The 22,251-nt window shown below is 39.0% G+C and overlaps 1 protein-coding gene across 2 annotated transcripts in view; it reads right to left on the bottom strand.

The window, feature by feature from the left end:
- The window catches only part of CNST (consortin, connexin sorting protein), a 119,861-nt gene that overhangs the window by 97,063 nt on the left and 547 nt on the right, over nucleotides 1-22,251 (bottom strand). The gene's annotated exons all lie outside the window — the stretch shown is intronic.

The following is a 22,251-nucleotide window of genomic DNA, read 5'->3' as shown; positions in this document are numbered from 1 at the left end:
TATATATATATATATATATATACACACCACATCTTCTTGATCCATTCATCAGTTGATGGACATTTAGGCTCTTTCCATGATTTGGCTATTGTAGAAAGTGCCGCTATGAACATTGGGGTACATGTGCTCCTATGCATCAGCACTCCTGTATCCCTTGGGTAAATCCCTAGCAGTGCTACTGCTAGGTCATAGGGGAGTTCTATCGATAGTTTTTTGAGGAGTCTCCACACTTGTTTTCCAGAGCGGCTGCACCAGTTTACATTGCCACCAACAGTGTAGGAGGGTGCCCGTCTCTCCACACCCTCGCCAGCATCTATAGTCTTTTGATTTGTTCATTTTAGCGACTCTGACCGGTGTGAGGTGGTATCTCAGTGTAGTTTTGATTTGAATTTCCCTGATGATGAGTGACACTGAGCATCGTTTCATGGGCCTGTTAATTTATTTTTGAGAAAGAAAGAGAAAGCTCATGTGCATGGGCTAGAGGGAGGGGCAGAGAGAGAGAGACAGTGTGCTCCCCACTGACAGCAGTGAATCTGATGCAGGGCTCAAACTCAAGAACTGCGAGATCATGACCTGAGCCAAAGTTGGACATTTAATCCATCGAGTCCCCCAGGCTCCCCAGGTGTTGCTAAGCAGTGCACCTTATTAGCTCACTTAATCCTCAGAACTGCCCTGTGAAGAACAAAATATTCCCATTTTTCAGATGCAGAAATGAAGACAGAGAAGCTTAAGTAGCCTGATCAAGGTCACAGAGCTAGTAAGTGACCAAGTCGGGATTCAAATCCAGATTTCAGAGCTCACCCTTTACATGTCCAAGCTACAGCCTTCACATAGGAAAGGCTGTGCAAGGATCATATGCTGTAGAGCACTGCATATTCTGGTCAAATTAAAAAAGTCATTAAGCAAAGTAGTAAAAAAATTCCTTAATTATTCCCACTGGTAAGTGTTAAAATTACCTTAAGTTTTTTGGCTTTGATTTGAATTTAAGGATAGCCTGAATTTGCCCCTAAGGAAAGAATGAAAAGTTAGAAATAATCTTCAACTGTGTCTCTAAATCCTCTGTGCACATTAAATAATCATTTGACAAACTCAACAGATAGCTTTTCCTTTATAATAGTTTGAATTTGCACCCAAAGATCACTTAACTATTAGATGTGGCATATGTATACAATGGAATATTACTTGGCTATTAAAAAAAGAATGAAATCTTGCCCTTTGTAACAATACAGATGGAACTAGAGTGTATTATGCTAAGTGAAATAAGTCAGAAAAAGACAAATACCATTATGATTTCAGTCATATGTGGAATTTAAGAAACCAAACAAGCAAAGGGGAAAAAAAGAAGACAGAGAGAGCGAGACAAACCAAGGAATAAACTCTTTTAGAACAAACTGCTGGGGGCGCCTGGGTGGCTCAGTCGGTTAAGCCTCCGACTTCGGCTCACGTCTGATCTCACGTTCATGGGTTCAAGCCCCGCGTCAGGCTCTGTGCTGACAACTAGCTCAGAGCCTAGAGCCTGCTTCCTGTTCTGTGTCTCCTTCTCTCTCTCTGGCCCTCCCCCTCTCATGCTCGGTCTCTGTATCAAAAATAAAAATAAAAAACATTAAAAAAAAATTGGAACAAACTGCTGGTCACCAGACAGGTGGGGGGGGGGGTTGAGTGAAACAGGTCATGGGGATTAAAGGGCACACTTGTGATGAGCAGTGGGTGACATATGGAATTGCAGAATCACCACATCATACACCTGAAACTAATATAACACTGTGTTAACTAACTGGAATGTCGCAGATCAAGTGTTTGAGCCCCGCAACGGGCTCCGTGCTTACAGCTTGAAGACTGGACCCTGTTTTCTGATTCTGTGTCTCCGTCTCTCTCTGCCCTTCTCCCACTCACACTCTCTCTCTCTCACACACACACTCATATAAAAATAAACATTAAAAAAAATTGGGGGGGGGATGCCTGGGTGGATCAGTCAGTTGAGTGTTCGACTTTGGCTCAGGTCATGATCTCAGTCTGAGAGTTCAAGTCCCCTGCTTCGGAATCTGTGTCTCCCTCTCGCTCTGCCCCCTTCCCTGCTCACCTCTGTCTCTCAAAAAATAAACAGTAAAAATTTTTTACTAAGAAAAGTTTAAAAAACTGTCAAAATTTCAATATGTATTACAGAACAGATAACAGTCTTACAACAACATTACATTTCCAGACTTTTATCACTGCACTGTCATTATAGAAGAGAATGTCCTTAGTCTTAGAAAATTCACCCACTGATATATTTAGAAGTAAAAGATATGTCTGCAATGTACTGTGAGATGGTTCAGGAAAAAAGTCTGTGTAAATGTGTAACACAAACATTATATACATACATATACACATGCACACAGAGAACAGAACACAATGAGAAAGCAAAGGGGTGAACTTGAAATAGTCGGTATCTGTGTAGAGGAAATAGGGGAACTCTTCATACTATTTTTTCAACGTCTCTGTAAGCCTGAAAGCATCTTAACAAGTTACTCTCCAGAGGTACCTGGATGGCTCAGTTGGTTTGAATGTCCTATTCTTGATTTCAGCTCAGGTCATGATCTCATGGTTCATGGGTTTGAGTCCCACTGTGAGCACAGAGCCTGCTTGGGTTCTCCTTCTCCCTCTTTCTCTCTCTGCCCTCCCCCATGCACATTCTCTCTCTTTCTCTCCCTCTCCACACTCCCAAAATAAATAACTTTAAAAAGAGTTACGTCTCAAAACCTCCTATATCTCTAATTTCTTCCTTTTTTTTCTGGATACCTTTAAACAAGGATTCTTTTATTTTTCACATTTATTTTAGATCATTTATGACAAAGTCTAATCCATCATCTTCAATGTTAAGAATGCATTTTGAAGTACATCCTACACATTCTCCTAAAGTTTATAGGAATGAACTACCTTTTCAAGAATACTCAATTTGTTGATAATTGGCAGCAGTATTTCAGAACAAATTATTTCTCAAGTACATACCCTGAACAGTTATAGCTAAATAACTCTTATCTAATTTCAAGGAATTTTTATCTTCCCACACAACTCCTCTGTAAGTATATTCCACTCAGAAAATTCTATTTCCAGTAAAAACTTCAGAAAAGTATTAACACAGTACAACCACTCTCATTATATAAAATCTTCCTTGAATTATTTCTATATTAAACAAAAAAACTTCAAAAGGTCTAACACAAATTTGGCAAAAGAAACTGAATTTTAAAAAGGCATGTGGGGATCTGGTTGGGAGGTGTCATTAGGAAAAAAGGCACAGACATAGACATGTACACAGGACACCTGGGTGGTATGGGGGGTGCTTCCTACCCTCTGATTCTGTGCTTGATGCCATCTTCCTGCCAGTAAGCTTAGAGCCACAATGGAGCACATGTGAACAACCACACACTTTACAAGGACCCGGGATCCATTCTCTGAGAAACTGATGGGGAATACAATATGGAGACGCTGATGAAGATCCAGCTAATGTGGCCACTACCTTATCTGTGGACGGAACTGGTTGAGGAAGGAAAGCATAGGATTACAGGGGCCAAAGAGGACAGAAATAGCACCTGAAGGCAAATTACTCAGGGAAGCATCAGGATGTGAATGGGCATTTAGAACTAAAATTTTTTTCTAAATGTTTATTTATTTATCTATTTATTTAATTATTTTGAGAGGGTGCAGAGAGAGAGGGGGACAGAGGATCTGAAGGATCCTCTGACAGCAGAGAGCCTGATGCAGGGCTCTAACTCATGAAATGAATTCATGAACCATGAGATCATGACCTAAGCTGTAGTTGGATGCTAAACCGACTGAGCCACCCAGGTGCCCCGAAGCAAAAATTTTTTCACTGCTATGAAGAAACCTTAGAAAGACACCAATGTTCTCAAAATTAAACCTACATATAATATGCTCAATTTTTAGAAAATACTACTTCAATTAGGAACGGTAAAAAAAAGGGACAAAATAAAATCCAGCTTCTTTTGGTATGGAGTCAATCAAATATTTAAAGGCCTATTCCATGCAAAGTATTTTAACAGTTAATAGAATCCATTTGGAGAGAAATATGTCTGAAAACTGGGCTCTGGGCCCTCCTGAATTAGTCTTTGCAAGTCAGAGAACAACTCGTTCCTAACTTTTTGTCCTTTAAACTAAGGTATGTTAAAAAAAAAAAAAACACACGTTGGAAGTAACAAAATAATGTCCTTCTGATTATGATAAAATGTTAAGGGATTAGTTTTAGTTTACTCAGAAACAGATTTCAATATTTTTATGCGTTCATTTATTTTGTAATTTTTTTTAACATTTATTTATTTTTGGACAACAGAGACATAGCACAAGTCGGGGAGGGGCAGAGAGAGAATGAGACACAGAATCTGAAGCAGGCTCCAGGCTCCGAGCTGTTAGCACAGAGCCGGATGCAGGGCTCGAACCCATGAACCGTGAGATCATGACCTGAGCCGAAGTCGTATGCTCAACTGACTGAGCCATGCAGGCGCCTCACATTCATTTATTTTCTGATGAATATACTTTAAATGCTGAAAAAGGCTTCAATTTTTTACAGGTCAAGAACGAAATTCACATTTAGGCCTCAAAGGATAAGCGGTTATTTATTTTAATGTAAGGAAAGCATCAATAAAACAGGCAACTGGTGATACTACATCTTAATAGAGGCAGAACAGAGCAAAACGAAGCGACCTTCTGATTTTGGAATCCTTCCCTCCTCCACTTGAAAAAGCTCCTATACACCTCAGCTGGGTCACTGTCCTCAAATTAGTTCCCCTGTAGGAGTTTGGATTTCTTTGCCGTGAGAATGAAATGAGGTGATGTATTGGTGACATCTAAGGCCATCTGTAAAGATAATTTTTTTTTTAAATTTTAGAGAGAGCAGAGGAGGACAGAGGAGGGGGAAAGAGACAGTCATAAAATTCTGTCTCCATTTAAGAAGTCAACTGCCTGATACGAGATATTTCTTGCCATGTATTTTAAGTGGAAGTTTACTTTTATTTACTTAGGTCTCTGTGTGATTTCCGAATCTGAGTGTTCATGTTTCAATCAATTTGGTATGTCCTTAAAGACTGTCTCTCCCCCACTGAGGTGACTCCCTCTGTAACTCCTGTTGGTTGTACATTTTTTTACTATGCAACCTACATTACTTAACCTGTCTGTTATAGTTTCTCTTTGTATTTTTGTACTGTAACTGTAGACTTGAATTCATAATCAAAATGCACAGTATCCAGCTAAGTACTTCTGACTTTAATTATGCATAATTTGCTGCTTAATTTTTCCATTCAGCTTACTTCTGTGACTCTCTTTTATTTCTAGAAGTCATATACAGTACTATTTAAAAGGGCTTTGGGGTGCCTGGGTGGATCAGTCAGATAAGTGTCAGACTCTTGATTTTGGCTCAGGTCATTAACTCATGGTTTGTGAGATCAAGCTCCACATCAGGTTCTGTGCTGAAAGATGGGAGCCTGCTTGGGATTTTCTCTCTCTCCCCACCATTTACGCTCTCCTCTTTCTCAAAAATAAACATTAAAAAATAATGTCATTAATTTTTAATACAACCATTTTCCATGCTTTTAATCCCACATTTTTGTTTTAAAGTAAAAAAATGCTCATTCTTTTAGATTCTTAGGAGTCTGAATTGTTGTCTGTTGTTTCTGACTCTTAACTCGTGGTGATTTTGTAATTGTACACAGTGAATTCCTCTGCAGTGAGGGGCTTCACTGGTGGGAGTTCTGTGTTGGCTGATTCAGGACCACTCCTTCCAGGTGCTTTGCCAGGTATACCAGGTTGTGTTACCTGCCAGGGCCGGATTTTATATTAATTCTCAGCCAAGGAAAACATTCCTATGAAACTCAAACCTCAGGGTTAACAGACCTATGGTTATAATGTCTCAGGGAAGCCTCTCTTCCACATAATGTCAAAGCAGAGGCAGAAAAAATGTTATCTCTTTGTTACTACACAGATTACTGCCCCCACACACCAATCCAGCACTGTTTCATTTTTTTTAATGTTTATTTATTTTTGAGAGAGAGAGTTGATGCACACGAGCAGGGGAGAGGCAGAGAGAGAGTGAGACACAGAATCCAAAGCAGGTTCCATGCTCTGAGCTGCCAGCACAGTCTGATGTAGGGCTCGAACTCATGGACTGCGAGATCATGAACTGAGCGGAAGTTGGACGCTTAACCCCCTGGGCCATCCAGGTGCCCCTCCATCTCTTTTGAGAATAGAGATCTTCAAGGGTCCTGGCTGTATATGAAGCTCTCAGCTCCAATGCCCTTTTTGGGTTCCTTGGCTCAGTCTTAATGGCCCCCTTTTCCAGCCCCATGTGGCAGTTAAAGATTCAAGCCCATTGGATAACTACCCCCCCACCACCGCCCCACCCCATCTCCTAAAAGAGCTTTTGATCATATGCAATATTTATGGAACACTTCATGAATGCCACGTACTGTGCTAACATTTTACATCTTGTTTCCATTCTCATAGAAACTTACTATTTTTCTCATCTTACAGATGAGGAAACAGAGACATAAGTAATTGGCTCAAGTTTATGTAGCCAGTAAGTGGCAGAGCTGAGTTCCGAACCTAGATCTCTGTGGATTTGGTGTGCACTGCTAATTACCATACATTGTGCTCGATAATTGTTACATTTGTCACCACCATCAACAGGATAGACTCCCTCCTTGAGAATAGCTTGTAAACTGGTGAGAGCACAAGTACAGAACATGGTAGCAAGGCATGATTAATGAATATTTTAAAAAGTAAAGAGGAAAGGGACGCCTGGGTGGCTCAGTTGGTTAAACATCTGACTTTGGCTCAGGTCATGATCTCATGGCTCATGAGTTTGAGCCCCACATTGAGTGAGTACAAGTCCTGATTCATTCTCATTCTCATTCTCTCTCCCTCTCCCTCTCCTTCTCTCTCTCTCCTTCCCCTCCCGCTTGCGGGATTCTCTCTCTCCCTGGCTTACTCGTGCCCACTCTCTCTCTCTTAAAAAAAAAGGTAAGAAGAAGTAAAGAGGAAAGAGTAAAAACTGACCAAAGAACTGCTGCAAAGTCAGGGCACCTGGGTGGTTCAGTCAGCTGAGCATTTGATTCTTGATTTCAGCTCAGGTCATGATCATATGGTTTGCAAGACTGAGCCCCGTTGTCTGAGCTCTGCCCTGACAGGCCGGTGCCTGCTGGGGACTCTCTCTTTCCCTCTCTCTCTCCCTTACCCTGGCTTGCACTCTCTCTCTCAAAATAAATTAAACAAAAAGAAAAAGGATCTGCAAAGTCAGAGGATGATTATTGTGCCTTTTCTGGTAACAGCAATTCATTCCAAAAATTGAGGGTGGGAAGGCAGACACCATTTTTATGTTAAAAGAGATGTTACAGAGCAGAATAAATAAAGTACAAAATTCCAGAACATTTTTCAGTTGAAACACATAACGTCATAGGACGTTTGTCTGTGGTCAGGAATAACTATCATGACAGATGTTTACACAGCGCTCCTCTGCCATGCACGTGTGTCCTCATATTCTCCCAACAATTCTATTGGGTGGTTATTATCAGCCCCTCCAGTTTACGGGGAGCAAACCCAGGCACTGACAGGGTATGCAACTCATCCAAGGCCAAACAGCTGTCAGAACTGAGGCTTGATCCTGGGCTGAGGGGCTCTGCGAGGCCTCTGATGGCCACAGAGAAGGTGGAGTCAGAGGATGGCCCTGAAGAGGAAGCAGCTGGACAAGTGAGGAGAGGAGGAACGGAAATTGAGAGAGTCTTTATTATCTGGCCTTAGAAAAGTCGAGTCATAGTTTGAGATGATAGGTAATATGATTCCACGTTATGACAATTTCAAAAATGTACTTTTAAAAGTGAAATAAACCTGTAGTTTTTAAAGTATCCAGTGAATACTGTCCTGTGCTTACTTATTTGTTGCTTCAGGATTTTTCACGAGTTATTTCATGCATGCTGATTATACTAAGTGGAATTCAAGCATCTGGAGCAAGAGAAAGTGCCACCCCGTGTGTGACCCTTCCCATCACACTGCCTGAGGCACGGCAGGTGTGGACAGGTGCTGGCTCAACTGAACTGAAACACGGAGCAAGTCTCTCACCTCCTCTTACCTAAGGAAATCGATTTAGAAAAAGTGATTACATCACATAAGATGATGTTTAAAAATTACTTGACACTACAACCCCACAAATATTATCTGGTAGGAGATAGAAATAGAGGAGAAACTCCAAAACAGAGTCTCTAAAAGACTAAATATGATAAGAACAAGCCAGCAAATTCCAAGAAAGCATGAATTAATAAAAATTTTTAAAAAGGCAAAAAAATTAAACAGACCAAGATATTTTCTGACCTAGAATGTTCTGAGTTTGTAACTATAAATCGTTGCTGCTCATGCTATGCAAATGAAAAAATAAAGGGTAAATATTCAAAGAAAATACAGAACTGTTTTAAGTTCTTTCCAAAGATAGAAATAAGACAGATGGCATGAGCCCAACATCAAATTTATTTTAAACTAGCTTGTCCGTTCTTTCTCTTCAACTACAATTTTACTAGAAAGGTTCACCTCCTCACATTCCTGACTGGATTTCTCCACTAGAGAAAAACCATAAAAGGTCAGTCCATACCCATTTAAAAGGCAAAATGAAAACCTATGAAACAAATGGAAAAAAACTGGTTCCAAGAAGAATTATGACCGCCCTTACTGAAATTAAGATATTATTTTATCAATAGGACTGTCCTAAAATTTTATTTAATTTTTAAAAAAAGTTTATTTTTGAGAGAGACAGAGTAGGAGTGGAAGAGGGACAGAGAGAGTAAGAGAGAGAGAGAGAGAGAGAGAAAGAGAGAATCCAAAGCAGGCACAGAATCCAACACAGGGCTTGAACCCATGAACCATGAGGTCATGACCTGAGCCAAAGTCAGACACCCAACTACTGAGCCACCCAAGTGCCCCTGGATTGTTTCAAAATTTTAAAGGTAAAAGACTATAAAATAATTAGAGTAACCTCAGAGGTCCAAGTCTAAGTGGAGATATAGTTGGAGGATATGAATAATAGGTATAAAATAGTGGACAGAGTACATATCACCCAGACTACTGAGTTTCAGAATCACCTGAGCCCAGAGAATGGTCACAGGGTCTACAAAGAGAATTAGCATAAGGAGATGAAAGTAGGAGCAGGGAGGGAATTACATGGTGGGGAAAACAGCAAAGTCTTAATAACACTACAGGAGGGTTTGCTTGAACCTGCTTAAACTTCTATTTCATATGAATTATTGATTTTGTAAATGTTTTAACCACAAGCACATCTGTACCTTAAGGATACCCTTAGTGCCTGTTTTTTCTTTACTGAAAGGAAGATGTCCACTTTAGCAATCCTCAGAACAGCCATAACCTGGCAAAGTCCCATCAAAAAAACAGCAGGATATTTTCGAAAACACTGAAATCAGTATTTTAAACTTTTTTTTTTTTTTAAGCTTATTTATTTATTTAGAGAGAGTGAGTGAGAACAGGGGACAGGGGCAGAGGGAGAGAAAGAAAATCCCAAGCAGGCTTGACTCCCAGCGCTGAGTCCAACACTGGACTCGATCTTACAACTGTGAGATTGTGATCTGAGTTGAAATCAAGAGTCAGATGCTTCACTGAGCCACCAGGCACCTCGGTATGTTACTTTACTCATTCCATGTTAGAACAAGACTTCCAAATGTTTCAACTCTGAGGCTTGTTTGAATTTTGAAGGCCAAGTTCTCCTGGCTTCCTAACAGGCAGTTAATGTCTTTCATTAGCATTTAATGAGTACCTTCTAAGTACAGACCACTAGGCCCAGTGTAGTATGTATAAAGGTAGAAGGGGGGAGGGGGATAGGGCAAAAAAATGTAAAAAAACCCCAAAACAAACAAAAAAACCCCAAAAACCAGAGGCCCAAAATGGCATCACTTAGGCTAAGTCCCCAAACTGGGGCTTAATAACCTAACCTGACCGCACTTTCAAAGTTCCCCAGAAACGTAGTCTGCCACACAGGCCCTCTCGATTCCCCAGAGGAAGATGGGGCAATCCACTAAGATCCTTCTGTCCTGGAGAAAAGGTGACCTCATCTGAAATAATTCTCTTTTCTGTTCATGACTTCTTTGTCCTGCCTTTTAAAACCTTTCCCCTTTCTGCACTATATGCTAACTTGGATGTAATTAAAAAATAAATTAAACACTAAAAAGAAAACACACAAAAAAAGCAAAACAAACAAACACCTTTCCCCTTTCTGTTGCCCTTTGGAGCTCCCCTCTACTTGCCAGATGGGATGCTGCCAGATTTAAGAGTCACTTTATTTATTTATTTTTGTTTTCTTCAAGATTTTACTAAGTAATTTATACATCCAACGTGGGGCTTGAACTCATGATCCTAAGATCAGGAATGGACCAGCCCGGTGTCCCATGAATTATTTCATAAAGCCCTTTAGAGCTTCACATTTACTAAGTTGAACTGTTTTTAATCAAAGAATTAAGAGGTATAACCTGTGTCCTAGACTATTCCCATTTGAGGAGACAAAGCACAAGCACAAGAAACAACAGTAAAGGGACAAGCTATTAGTAACTACTGAGAAAGTGAGAAGAAAGAAGTGATAAAGCAGAAAAAAACACTGGGCTGCAAAGAGTGAAATCTACATTCTAATGTGAGCCCTGTTAACAACTTGTTTGATCAGCTCTGGAAGGAAAACTCTGAGCCTTAATTTTCTCAGCAATAAAAACAGGCCCTTTCAATTCTAACTATTTATGCCACTGTTTTTCTCGAATAGCTTTACTTAAAAAATAATAATTATTATGATGTCCTTTAAGCACTGACATATTGTTTTTGCTTAGAATCGCATGTAAAGATGTAAAAACAGAATTTTTATATGCTTATAATTCCAGTACAATTAAACCAAAACTTTACACTAAAAACACCAATAAAATTTAAAATAGCATTAATTTTATATGATGCTGCTCTGTAAAAATTAGATTTCTGAGCATCACTTGAATATGCTATCTTGTGAAGACCTTGAATAACCTTGTATTATTTTCTTATAGCTTATCAAAATGAAATATTCTAACATGTTACTTATTTCCTTTCTGCACTTCTCTGTATTCTTTTGTGATAAACCTGCATTTTTTTCCAATTGAGGTTTTAAAAATCACAGCTTTATTGAGAAATAACTCACATACCATACATTTTACACATTTAGAATGTACAACTCAGCAGTTTTTGGTATATTCACAAAGTTGTGCCACTATGTGAAATAAATTTTGGACTATTTCATTGCCCCAGAAATAAACTGCCACTCTCAAATCCATGTATTTATTTATTTTTTAATCTTTTTAACATTTATTTATTTTAGAGAGAGACAGAGCACGAGTGCAGGAGGGGCAGAAAGGGTCACAGAATCCAAAGGAGGCTCCATGCTCTGAGCTGTCAGCACAGAACCCGACGCGGGGCTTGAACTCACATACCACAAGATCATGATGTGAGCCAAAGTCCGATGCTTAACCCACGGAGCCCCCCAGGCACCTCCTCCCTCCCCCATACATCTATTAGCAGTCACTTCCTAATCTCGCAGCTCCCTCTCCCCCAACTCCAGGCAACCACGAATCTACTTTCTGTCTCTATGGATTCGCCTATTCCAAATATTTCATATAAATGGAATCATACAATCTGTGGTCTTTTATGACTGGCTTCTTCTGTGTAGTGTAATGTTTTCAGGGTTTATCCAAGTGGTAATATATTATCAATACTTTGCTTCTTTTATGGTCAAAAAAAGCTTTCATTATATCGACATTCTACATTTGATCCATTCATCAGCTGCTGGACATTTGAGTTGTTTCTATTTTTTGGCTATCGTAAGTAATGCTGCTATAATCATTTGTATATAAGTTTGACTTGTTTTTTTTCTTTTTTGAACACCTGCTTTCAATTTTTTTCAGTACACACCTAGAAGTGGAATTGCTGGGTCATATACTAATTTGATGTTTAAATTCTTGAGAAACCACATTTTTCACACTTGTCATACCATTTACATCCCCACCGGCATGGATAAGACTTCCAATCTCTTTGAGGTATAAAGTGACATCTCATCATGGTTTTGATTTGATTTCTCTGACAGGTAATGATGTTGAGCATCTTTTCATTTGTTTTCTGGCCACCTGTGTATTTTTTTTTTTTGGAGAGGTGTCTGTTCAGATACTTTGCCCATTTTTAAATTGGATTATTTGTCTTTTCATGGAGTTGTAAGTTGCATTACTTTTTTTTAAAAAGTTTATTTTGAGAGTGAGTGAGAGAGCGAGCATGGAAGGGGCAGAGGGAGAGGCGGGGAGAGAGAATCTGTGCTGTCATTGCAGAGCCCGATGCAAGGCTCGATCTCATGAATGGTGAGATCATGGCCTAAGCCGAAATCAAGAGTCAGGGGCCACCCAGGCGAGCCTTGTTGTGTTACTTATATACTCAGAAAAAAAACTTTAAAAAGTCTTGAACGTATGCTGATTTTTTTAGTCACTAAGAATGTGACATGGTTAGTATAAAAATTGAGAGTGGTGTTAGTAAGAAACCTTCCCCATTCCTGGTGTACTCCTTTACTGACCTCTGGGCAGGTATTACCGTTTTATCTGATAAATTTGGTAATAACTGAGCTTGCCCCCTTCTTTCTTCCTCAAGTGAGCCTGCCCACAGAGAACACGCTCTGTTAAGCTGGGCAGGCAGCTGGGTGAGAAAAGACACAGAGGAATGAAGGGTGAACCAAAATATTAGGCAGATGGACAATAAGGACAGGTGGATGGGACAGGCACTTCAGTGCAGATAGAGACCAGGGGCTTGCAGAGGAAACTTTGACAGCTAGGCTGGATGCGAAAGGTGAGAGAGGCAGCTGGGGGCAGACTCCAGTGGTCTTATCTGCTCATACTCCCCTATTCCAGCTCAAATCCCAACTCCCAAGCCTTTCTCCCAGTCTCTCAGTAACTTTATTTCCCACAAGCCTTTTATAAAACCTTCTCCCTGGCTAAATGGGCAATTTATTTACCTCTAAAATTAACAAGATTTAAAAAAAATTGTTTATTTTTGAGAGAGGGAGAAAGAGTGTGAACAGGGGCAGGGGAGGGGCAGAAAGAGAGGGAGAGACACAGAACTCCACGTGGACTCCAGGCTCCATGCTGTCAGAACAGAGCCTGATGCACGGCTCGAACCCATGGGAACTGTGAGATCATGACCTGAGCCAAAGTCAGATGCTTAACCAACTGAGGCACCTGGTGCCCCAAGGATTTTTAAAAACAAGATACGTAATATTGGTAAGGGTTCAATGAAATACACATTGATACATGCTGTTCCAATTGGAATGTAAATTGGCACAACTTACAGAAAACAATTTCACAATATGTAGCAAGAATATTTTTTAATAATTTTTTTAATGTTTATTTTGAGAGAGAGACAAAGTGCGAGTTGGAGTAGGGCAGAGAGAGGGGGAGACACATAATCTGAGGCAGGCTCCAGCATAGAGCCTGACGTGTGGCTTGAACCGAGCCAGCATAGAGCCTGACGTGTGGCTTGAACCCACAAACTGTGAGATCACAACCTGAGCCGAAGTCGGATGCTCCACTGCCTGAGCCACCCCGGTGCCCCAACACTTCTTTTCTTGGTCAATGGGAGAATGAGTAATTTTTTAATCTTTTGCACTCTTCTGTATTTTGCATTTTTAAAGATATACTTTTATATTCAAAAAAATTTTTTTATGATTGAATCAAGACCACACATTTAAAAACAAGATCACTAGGAATGCTAATAGTAATCTAAATATTAATATTGTTCATTTCTTTAAAAAGAAAATAATACAAGTAAATATAAGATTATCAACACAAATTTAGCAAATTGAAGACAAAACACAACATTTACTAAGTGCTTTCTGTACACTAAACACTGTGGAGAGTAGTCACTTTGACAGGTGCTAGCTCATGTAATTTTTGGTGAACGTGTGTATCCATCATTTCAGAAGCCAGTCATTGCCTTATTTTCTCTATTTTAGAACCATCAAAGAGTTGCCTGATACTTTTGCCAGTAACCTAGAGCAACAGGAGTTTCTACAAAGCCAGTTTTCAAGGGGCACAAAATATAGACCTCTACAGAGAAATATTACAGATCTTAGAAATAAAGTCTTCTGAACGGTTCCAGAATTTGTCCCTATAGGTTTACCAAACCCTAAGTCAAAAAGGTGGCATTTGAAAAGTCCGGTAAAATGAAAAAATTAAATTCTACACAATATTACTGAATTAATTATAAATTATACTAACCAAAAAAAAAAAAAAAGCTTTTCCATGTATTTTCCCTTTCTTTTCTAAAAAAATTAAAACAAAGCTACATGAAGCTGTTCATGACATTGAGATAAAATTACATATACATACTTGGGATTTGTGTTTTTCATAAAGGTTTTAAATGCTGATTTTCACTGTATTTCCCACAGGACTTACTAAAATACTGATCACCTATGGGTTCACACATTAACCATTAAACTTACAGGAACTAATGCTAGGTTTCGATTCATTCACAAACCATCATATTTCAAAATTATTCACCAAAATGTGTATGGATGTTGTAATGGGTACCCACACATGTATCCTGTAACATGCGGGAGCATATGGATTATTAGTCAAATTAAGGAATGAACCCAACTAAGACAAAGAACATAATTGATACAGCATCAGACACAATTTTAAAATCACAAAGCCTAAGACAGGAGTTCTCTAGCTTAGTTTCTATTTTTCTTTTGAACAAGAAGTAAAAACTCATTAATTCTATCATTTCCAAAATTATTAGGAAATTTCAAAATGAGTTAAGGCTGATATATTTACTTTTAATTAAGGCTCTCATTGTTTCACATGGCCCTTTCAATCCATCCTTCATACCAGAGCCAGATTATCCATTTGAAAACAATTACTTTTGTGTTTTACAATAAAAATAGTGACTTGATACCCTTGTGGAATGAATTATTTTTCCGTACCTCAAAGTTCCATAGTGACATCTTACTGTCCAGTCAATGTAGCGAGTATCACCACCCCAGTCATAAGTTGTTACTGGCACCAAAACAACCTCCTCATCTCAGATGAGTCCCACCATCTCCAACATGCCGCTGCCAACATCCCATTATGTGGCCCTCACTTCTTATTCTTTTTACTGTCAATCACGCACTGCCATTAACCCCACCACCACTACCCAGTCCAAGGACTCCAGACTCCTGCAATTTCGTCTGAACTAACAGTGACATGTTGATTTATATCTAGAGTATACTGGAAGTTAGCTGAAAGGCAGTAAGAGAGACAATGTAAAAGTGTAAAAGAGAATGTATTTTGATGGGGTTTTGGGAAAAGGAAAATGCCAGAACAAGGCAGTTTACTGGGTAACAAATTCTAAGAAAACGATAAACCAAGAGAGGAAAAAAAACCTGTCCCAGAGAAGGACCCCTTATGGTGCTTTAGAAGATTTCCGGCAGAGGGGTGCCTGGATGGCTCAGTCAGTTAAGCATATGATCCTTGATTTTGGCCTGAGTCATGATCTACTGGTTTGTGAGTTCAAGCCCCACATGGGGCTCTGTGCTGATGGCATGAAGCCTGCTTGGGATTCTCTCTCCCTCTCTTTCTGCCCCTTTCCTGCTCCCTCTCTCTCTCAGAATAAATAAACGTTAAAAAAAAAAAAGATTGTTTGCAGCATACAATTTTTCCCAAAGAGGTTTTATATCAGTGGTGAGTATTCCCTAATGAAAACATACATGATACAAAGAAATAGAACTATTAAATATTCTCTAGTACAGCCTAGGTCTGTGCACTCAAAGTACTTGTATTCAGAATTTCTTCCTGACAAATCCATCAGACATCTTAAGAAGGATGAGAGAGATCAATGGATTTTGACTCTAAAGTAAAGCTCCTGTTCAACTTCAATTATAGAAAAAATACAAATCTTTGAATAATTGTATTTTCCTCAAATTAAAATTTATCTACCTTTTCTTCTCTTGGGAGTATTATTACTTTTGTCATTGAGAAGGAAGGAGAGGCAAGAGGGAAGGAGTAAGGTTTGTATTCCTCCCCTGCTTCAAGTTTATAATAGACTGTGACCTGCTCTGACTTTTGAACTTTCCACAGAAGATAGAAGAAGAGAAAGAAACCAAAAGGTGTGGAAAGGCAGAACATGCTACAGTGGCATTCTGGGTAGCATTTCACATGCTCTGGAGAGCGCAAAACAGAATAGAAACTCTCCAGCGACCGCTACACGAGATACATGCTTTTATACAAAGTGCGGCACAAGTACACGGAAGCCTTACTTAAGAGACACACATTCTCAGAGTATTTGTTTCCTCAGCCTTGATAAGTGGTCCTGGAGCAGAATTTTTGCTTATAAGTTTTTTGCACACTTAGGTATCTACTCTTTGAAGCTGTGAGGGAAGGCAAGCCATTCTGACAGAGGTCAAAGTCCTGCTGGGGCTCACTAGGGAATCCTTAGATTTTCCCAAGATATATAGCTAAAAAGGGACAAAAAGCCTGTAGGCATCAAAATCCACATAACTGGGGCACCTGGGTGGCTCAGTCAGTTGAGTGTCTGACTTCAGCTCATGTCATGATCTCACAGTTTGTGGGTTCAAGCCCCGTATTGGGCTCTATACTGACAGCTCAGAACCTGGAGCCTGTTTCCAATTCTGTGTGTCCCTCTCTCTCTGCCCCTCCCCTGCTCATGATCTGTCTCTCAAAAGTAAATAAATGTAAAAAAAAAAAATCCACATAATTACAACTAGAGGTCACTTGATAGAATTAAAAACTACCTCCTAATTAAATACTCTTTTATTTTAGGTGAATATCAAATAGATCTTCCTTTGCCTAGTGAAAATATGAGCTTTGCTGCATATAAGACATATGCGATCAGTTTTTAAGCTTGAGTCCAGATGTAAGACGAAGACAGACCATTTTTTCCTCTCCTCACTCACAAAACATATATTATATGATTAAAATAAGGAAGTCACTGGACCTTGTTTCTAATTTTGGCTCTTTACAGTGCTTAAACAATGCTGTAAGTATAACTCTAATTGGCATGGCAAAGAATTCCACAACACATTTTGTAACTAATGGAGCAAAAGGAAGCAAGTGATTACTTTATAAGCTGTTGGAGAAAATAAAGCCTGATGACTGAATTTGGATGAAGAAGTCACAAATGGGCATAAAGTCTTTTCCAGGAAACCAAATTTCAAAATTTTCTGATCAGAATAGTTTCTACAAACCTCCACTCCTCCTGAGTTGAATTTGAGGGAGAAAATCATGGATAACTGGGTTTGAATCCTTTTAAGACCTAAGTTAAATAAACCATTTTCATGTGAAACAAGCAGGGGGGAAACAAGAAACTGAAGTAAACTTTGGTGCTTCATAAGGTACATAAGAAATAACTGGGCTTTAGTAAATAAAATACATATTCACAAAAATAAATTCTCATTAAAAAAACATAAGCAATGTTTTCCAGTTCATCTATAAACTTTTTAAGATTTAGTTGCACAATGGTCAGAAGAGAAAAATTAGCAGGAAAAGCAATGTATGCATAAAATAAAAATGTTAAGAGGTATGCTCTCAAATACCAGTAACAACAGCATTCTTTTTTTTTTTTTTAACATTTATTTATTTTGAAGAGACAGAGACAGATCATGAGCAGGGAGGGGCAGAGAGTGAGGAGATACAGAATCTGAACAGGCTCCAGGCTCGGAGCCGTTAGCACAGAGCCTGATGCGGGGCTTGAACCCACAGACTGTGAGATCATGACCTGAGCTGAAGTCAGATGTTAAGAACAACATCATTCTTTACCTTATCATAAAATTCACATATTTTAAGGAAATTATTTAAAAATCTATAATATAAAAGATGCTTTAAAATGATAGTTTGCCTCTGTTCAAATTAGAAACCCACAGACACTTAATTCACTGAGTTTTCTAGATTTAAAAACAGAGAAAAACGGCAATTATTTAGTTAGGTGGTGGTCTTACAGGAAAAACAGGCTAAATAGTAGGAGCATTTAACAGATAGGACAGTTACAAAATATTGTTAATTCCTAAAATCTCCTAGGTACTGTCATTTCAAATGTCAAAAGACCAATGTCAATAAAGGTGACAATATTTGTCACATACTGCTCCAGCAATTCTTCCTGTGGGCAAAAGGAACAACAAACTTCATGTGTCAATATTTTGACAGACACATACTATCTTTCCTTTTCACATGGCTAATGATGAAAAACAGGAAGCAGTAAAGATGTCAGGGAGGAGTGATGTGATGGTAAAACGTTTCCATCTCCAAACATGTTGGCGCAATCTCACAACTGTGATGAAAACAATATAAGAAATCTCAAGCTAGTGTAAGATTCAGAAGTTTTGCATGATGTATTTCCTTCTTTTTTTTTTTTTAAGGTTGCTCAGACAGGACTTTTATTTTTATTTTATTGAGATACAGTTGATGATGTATTTCTTCATAGAATTTTACAAAGAAATGATTTCAAATGCATGAAAAACAAAAGTATTCCCTAGTTAAAAGGAAATGTAATTTCCCCCAAGGGAACGATTCCTAAATAAAGAAAAGCCTGCATTTCTGTGACTCTTCAGGGCCCTAAACTGGAGAGAATGCTCATGACAATATCAAGACACAGACATAGTGAGTGTAGAATTTCTCAATAAAAATATAATCCTTGTAGAAACCACTTAAATCAAAAAATGAAAATTGCCAAACTCTCAATTATTCTTCCTCAAATTAAAAAAACGTGCTAAGACTAATTCGTACGAACAAAACACATTCCTTCTTATCCAAGGAAAAAGGTGTCAATGGACAGTCATCTAGATTTAGATACAAATGAAAACATTATATTTTCCTGCTACAATGTGCACATACGTCACATGAAACCAGCAACATCCAATCGCTACCCACTTCCAAGTCTGTCTCTGATCCTTCAAAACTCCACACAAGGCCAACACTGTGTTAGGTCTATAATGACTAGATTTCAGAGGGATTTTGTTTACTGAACAGGTAATTTAAGATTTCTCTGCACATAAGGATTGGGGAGGAGGCATGTTTCTTAGATTAGATTACACCAAATGTTAATTAGGCCTTCAGATGAATTTTGACATTAAATGTAGATATAAACAGTGCAAAGTAGTATTAAGGTAAGTTTAACAGAATATACAAGTCAAGAGAAGAACAATGATGGGTCCCATTGATCCCACTGAGGTCAGCTGCAGGGTTAGTTTTCCAACAGTGCTATCCTTCGGTTTTAACAGCTCTGAACAAGACACGGTCCCATGCAAACAACTACCTCTGTTGCAAAAACAACTTAAAGCACATACCTAGACAGCATGGTTTTCTTTCTTTTGAAAGTGTCATGTTTCCTTCTAACTCTATTTAAACCACCATACATGTGTTGCTAGCAACCAGGCTCCCAGCATTTTAGAGCCAAAACACACATCCTTTCTTTCTGAATTTTGCTGAAAAGGTTTTCTTTCCTTTGACAAGAAATGCCATCATACAGAGGAGCACATTTATACCCATTCGCAGTAAAGTTCACTCTTCCTGTAGGTCTGCAAATGCTCCCTACTTGTAACACAAGTAAAGGAAACAGAGACTGACAAAGCGCCTTGACACATTGTTCACACGCAGATGTAAATAACTGTAACAATGAAACCCCAGGAAATGACTGAGCACCCTAATCAACTTACAACTCTCACCAAACATGCTCTTGCCCACCTGTTCATCCTACTCAGGGTTAGCAGAGTCAACTCTAAGAGGAAGAGACTTCTTGGAACTTTTTTCCTGCATAGAAACTTCTCCATTTGGGAAAAAGCAAAAAAGCAAACAAGCCCCTTCTCAGTTTGACTATCTCCGCACTTTTAAGAAAAGGACTTTTTAAACTTATCCCCGTGGATTTACCCCAGACTCCCAGGAAAGGAAGACATCCTAAAAATCATACAGTAATCCTATAACCATGGGCTGTCCAATAAGGTCCTAGCCATTTGCCAGCTACATTCGGCTACTGACCACATGAAATGTGGCTAGTCTGAATATAAACACCAGATTTTATAGATTTAGTATGAAAAAATGTAAAATTAACTCATTCTTCACTTTCCAAACTGATTCCATTTGAAACTGTAGGGATTAAATAAAAAACATTATTAAAATTAATTTCAGGGGCACCTGGGTGGCTCAGTTGGTTAGGCCTCCGACTTCGGCTCAGGCCAGATCTCATGTTCGTGGGTTCAAGCCCTGCATCAGGCTCTAGCACAGAGCCTGGAGCCTGCTTCAGGTTCTGTGTCTCCTTCTCTCTCTGACCCTCCCCTCATGCTCTGTCTCTCTCTGTATCACAAATAAAATAAAAAATTAAAAAAAAACCTCTTTAATAAAATAAATAAATAAAATTAATTTCACTTCTTTCTTTTTCATCTTGTTACACTGCTTATGTGGGCTGTGTTACAGTTGTATTATTCCATACCTATCTTCCCTTACAGCCCTGATTACAGACCTCCAGCCTTAGTGCTGATAGGAATTAAGAACTCTCTATCACTGGATATTTCCCAATTACAGCTGCCACTTAAAAGCCAAAAGAAAAAGCAGTGTTTTCCCTTCTTGGTCAACTGAGATGATCAAAAATGACTTAAGAAGAGTATAAAAATAGAATCACTTTGCCCTGACACCATTTTAAAGAAAGATTACTTACAAAGGCAAAAATAGCACAGGATGCAAAAACTACACCTCAGAAGAAAATAAGATGGGGAATAAGCAAATAATGCTTTTCTAATAAAGTAGACCTGACTGCTGATTATAAGGTCCCCCTTTAAAGGGAAATTAACAATTCTTTCATTTCCAGTACCTAACGCCTCAGAAACATAAAATTTGTAAGACAGTGTCTTTCTTATTCAAGCACCTTCAACCACAAACAGCTGTTAACACTATAAAAAGAGAAATAATTATCATCACCTCATGTTCCTGTCCAAAAAAAAAAAAAAGCACATCCCAAACCCCAAACCAACACAACTCAAAAGCAAAACAAGAAGCATCAGTTTCTCTAGGGCTGAGTAGGCTACCTTTGGTCCACATACCTTATGAAATAAGAAAGCATATTTTAAAATAAACAATTATTTAAAGTGTATTTTAAACATGAGAAATTCAACAACACATTTCTAGAGGCGAACCATTTCTTCCTCCATCATGACATCCTTCTTTGATTTAAAAATATTCAGGTCTCCAGGACTTTTAAGGGAAAAAATATCCAGTGTTTTTCTGAATCTATGAAAATATTTTTAAAAGGGTAGAGGAGGTGAGGTGACGGCTCTTTAAAGAATGTGGGGAAAAGCTTCTTCAGGTATTTAGAGTATGCAAGAATCACTTCTAGAAAACTGTCAATGGGAAAATCATATAAAAAAGGAATTTGAGGAAATTTAAACCAAGGAGTCCCCACGGCTTCCACAACAGTTGATCAGATACTTTCTACAGTGTCCTAGCAAATTTATCATCCAAAAAAAAAAAAAAAAAGGCCATATTTGCTTGTCAATTTCTTTATCCATTTTTGAGATTCATCAGTTGGGTATAATCTTCAGACTTCAATCTGCCAGGTGATACATTCCTTAGAAACCTTTTTCTTGTGTATGTAAATACCAAGCTCAATTACGCTGCGAGCAGAGTAAGCAGAAAGGATTGTACATATTTTCACAGGGTGTTGATTGGATGCGGTTTCCTGTCCTGGTGTAAAGAGTGACGGGAAAATCTCTTCCTGAGCATAATCCTTAAACACTGCCGTCACTCTCAAAGAATCGAGTCTTCCAACATCGCCCAAGAGGTCAAGAGACTGCCAAAATTCCCATTAGAGCATCCTATTTTTAGAATCTTTGGGATTGGTCTTCAAAATTGCATTCCGCGGCACATATCTGAGCAAGTTTACGGAGGAATCAAAATAAGCATCCTAGGGTCGCAACCTTCCTAAGCCTAGAAAGGGATTTAAAGCTTTTAAACCGTAATTAATTTTTAAAAAAAACCTTAACTTTAAATCTTATCAACCCGCGGGTTACAAATGAACATTAAGGTAAATACTGGCCCAGAAGGAGGAACTGCAGGGAGACGCTCGGCGGAGGCGGGGGGCGCAGGTAGGAAGGCAAAGCGCGGCCACCCCCGAGGGCGCAGAGCCGGAGACGCGGCCGTGGGCTGCCGCCGGGAGGAGACGCGGCACGGACACCCAGGCCGGGGC

This window comes from Suricata suricatta, chromosome 3 (assembly GCF_006229205.1).
Source record: "Suricata suricatta isolate VVHF042 chromosome 3, meerkat_22Aug2017_6uvM2_HiC, whole genome shotgun sequence".
In the NCBI taxonomy this organism is placed as follows: domain Eukaryota; kingdom Metazoa; phylum Chordata; class Mammalia; order Carnivora; family Herpestidae; genus Suricata; species Suricata suricatta.
This window is presented reverse-complemented; position numbering and strand designations above follow the sequence as displayed.